Genomic DNA, 3,735 nt, shown 5'->3' with positions numbered 1-3,735 from the left:
GCCGGAAGTCTAAGGGGAATTGAGGAGCCGCGGGAGTGCTCAGAAGACTTTTAAACCTGCAAAAAAACGGTAAGACTGTGATTTGAACATATAAACAAAGCGCCTTTTGGGAAACCACTATGTGCAGATTACTATAAGGAAAAAAAAGGTAGAGATTTGTGTCGCTTTAAGGGTTAGTCTGTGCAATTCTTTGAGATACTTTTTCTTGCTCTTAGCTCCACCCAAGACGATGTTTGCAGCGGATTCGAGGACTTTCTTTTCACATAGTTCGAAATAACTTTGAAACATGTTTTCATGCTCTCCAATGCTCCATATCAAAAAGATTCAGTAGTGTAGCAATAAATATTCCATACGTTAGTATAAGTTCCAGTGGTATTGTTCACACAGATTAAGTGCAGAAACCCAAAGCATGAAGTTCTGTCTCATCCATTTTGGGTTAAATGAATTTTATGCATTGTAAGACTCTTTGTCAGTCTCACCAAGTTTAATTACCCAGTAGTTCCCTCCTGTTTTGACAGCTGTTACCTGGTGTCAGAGAATCTCTGTTTATCATTATAGGATACAAATACTAATGTATACCTCCGGCTTCAATTACACATCTGTGTGTATTAATGTGCATGTATTGCAGATTTGCTCTTTGTTCCCTGCAGTCTCTGTTACTTATCCAGGTAAGTGTAGGTGCTCACTGGGTATCCACGATCTGCCAAAGGAGGATGGATTTAGCAGATGTCAAGCTCTATGGGTTTGACTTCCATGGATATGGAACTATTGAAATCTTGATTGTCACATATGCTAAACTCTAGGTGTATATAAAAGACACAAATTAATGCAGCTCTGTATTTTTTTAATCATTAAATTTATTTTTTAGGCAAGTAGAGTAGGTACTTGAATTTGATATGGTGTCAGCCTCTTGCAATCCCCTATAGAGCAGCACTTACACTGAGAGGGGTAGAGGAAGCACTGGGAGCCAATCAGGTGTTCTGCATGCAAATGTGCTGTTAAGGAAGATACTAATAGGAGAAGAGAGCAAAATGAGCAGAGGGATGACATAATTAGTCAGCTGTTGCTCTTTCACTGTTCAATCAGTGGGGAGTGTAGGGTGGCTTGTTGAAGAGGAAGCCACAGTATCCCTGAATTGTAACAAAAAGTAGTGTCACCCACTTATTTTATATGTTTGCCTGGAGCACAGCTTTAACATGTCCAAGTCTTTTAAAGCAGGTCACTGGATAAATTGTGACAGCTTCTCTGTTTTGTAATGGCCTTTGTTTACGATAAGGATCCTGTGAAGCAGACACAGTATTATCTAAAAACAACATGTGCTCTCTGTTCATGTGAATAGTCTTATTTCAAAGTTTATTCACTTTTACAATGTCTGTCCCTATCTTGTCCTAGAAGTATTAGGAGGTCCAAGACATACGAGGGTGACCAGATGTGCAGGCATCAGATAGCAGGCGCCTGATGCCAATGAGAAATGTTAGGATGTTTTGTGACATGGAGAACTCTCATAGATTGTAATGGGTGATGAGAGTTTTTGGATACGTGGTTGGCACTGTATTAGAGAGGTTACCAGTTTTTAACCTGACTCAATTGATGCTACATTATCCTGCCACCACGTTGAAAAGATAATTCCCCTTTCTATAGCTAAAAGAAAACAACATTTAAATGATTGCAGAGATATTTTATTGTGTTCATCTAGCTTGTTTCATATTGTATGAATATAAAAATGTTAAGATATGTTCTCCACACTGTAAAGCTGTAATACTTTCTCTTTTTTTCTGAAACAGCATCATAATTTGGTGATGTTTTTAATGGCATTTCTATTACACTAACAAAAACATTTTTAGCATTGTCAAAGCTCGTTTACTGGCTGCACAATCACATCTAAATTCTGTTCATCATCTTTTTATTTATTTAGGATCAGTAACTATTTATGTACTTTGTAAATGTATTGCATCATTTAAATTCTGTAGTTGCTTAGCAGCAGCTAATGTAATGATGGTAAAAGTGCTTGATTCTGTTTAGGGCTTTGTTTAAACAGCTACTAAGCCCTTGAAGTATACTAATTAGTTTTATACATTTTCTGTTTTGGGGTGTGCCATTAACTATGATATACCTGCACAAGGGTAATATTTGCCAGACACTAAAGCATCTTTTTGTAAAAAAAAAAGTTATGCATTTCCTGTGCTTCAAGAGACCCTGTCACCCACTTAAAAATTGCATGTAAAAGCACAGAAAAACAAGGATTTTAATTGCTTACTGCAGTGTTTTTCTATTGCACAGATTATTTTTTTTCACTTGAAATGTGCCTATGCATTTGCTAGAATAATTGAGTAGCACAGCCCCCTCCCTCCTTGCTCACCATATCCTTCTTCTTGTCTGGGCAAGTCTAATTTCTGTTTTGGTGGCGGAGAGTATATCTCCAAATTTGCAGCCAAATTGAGATAGAACCTTCTTTTATTTTGTACATGTCCCCATTCAGTACTGGAGTACTGGACTGGCCAGCAATGAGTCCAGATCTAAATCCCATAGAGCACCTGTGGAGAGATCTCAAAACAGCAGTTGGGAAAAGGAACCCTTCCAATCTGAGAGACCTGGAGTAGTTGGCGAAAGAAGAGTGGTCCAAAATTCCTGTAGAGAGGTGTAAGAAACTAATTGATGGTTACAGGAAGCGAGTGATTTCAGTTATTTTTTTCCAAGAGCTACCAAATATTAATTGAGGGTGCCAATCATTTTGTCCAGTACATTTTTGGAGATTTGTGTGGAATGTGTCAGGTTTGGCTTTTTTTCCCTCCATTTTTTGTGTGTCATTCCAATACAAACAAAAGAAATAAATATGAGAATGCCGAAACATATGTAATACAACAATTTTCTGTGCGAAGTGGTGCATTATCTGACACAAATGCAAGGGTGCCAATATTTTTGGCCATGACTGTATATATATAGCAAATCATACATTAAAAGAGGAATGCACAAATCCCAGGAGCCCAGTAGCCAATACTTAAAAATGACAGCTGCCTTCTAACTTTCTAGTCTAGTAGCTGGAAAAGTATCTGTACTTGGTATCTGTGCATTCCTACCATTAAGTTAGGTATTCACATTTTAGCACTTTTTACTTTAAAAGAAGAAAACCAAAAGTTCAGTTATATCATATACTGTCTACACAGCTTCACAGCAAATGCACACCTTACTGTAACATGTACAGTGTCCTATTGATGTATAAAAATGAAGTGCAAGTATATTAGCTTTTTGTCAATGTTAGTAAATTTGGTTGAATCTTAAACTATAGCCTGATACACTTTATAGCTGCTCTGAATCAAGGATTGTCTGTTTCACTAATTCGTCTCTTTTGAATTGCAGCTCATGCAGGCTAATGTAATAGTAATTCCATGATCCCTAAAATACACAAATCAATGCAGCTCTGTATTCATTAAATGCAAGTAATGTTAGTACCTGGATTTTAATTGGTATTAGGCTGGGTTCACACCTAGGCGTATTGAATATGCGTGTTTGTCGCGCGTTTCACGTCGCGCGTTCTTACCGCGATTCGTGATAAAAAAACACGCAACAAACGCCCATTTCCGAGGGCTACTTGGCTGTATCCCAATGGAAACGCGAGACCAAAACGTATGTAATACAACAATTTTCTGTGCGAAGTGGTGCATTATCTGACACAAATGCAAGGGTGCCAATATTTTTGGCCATGACTGTATATATATAGCAAATCATACATTAAAA

This window comes from Nanorana parkeri, unplaced genomic scaffold (assembly GCF_000935625.1).
Source record: "Nanorana parkeri isolate BGI_ZX_2015 unplaced genomic scaffold, ASM93562v1 scaffold101, whole genome shotgun sequence".
Taxonomy (NCBI): domain Eukaryota; kingdom Metazoa; phylum Chordata; class Amphibia; order Anura; family Dicroglossidae; genus Nanorana; species Nanorana parkeri.
Note: the sequence above shows the minus strand (reverse complement) of the source record.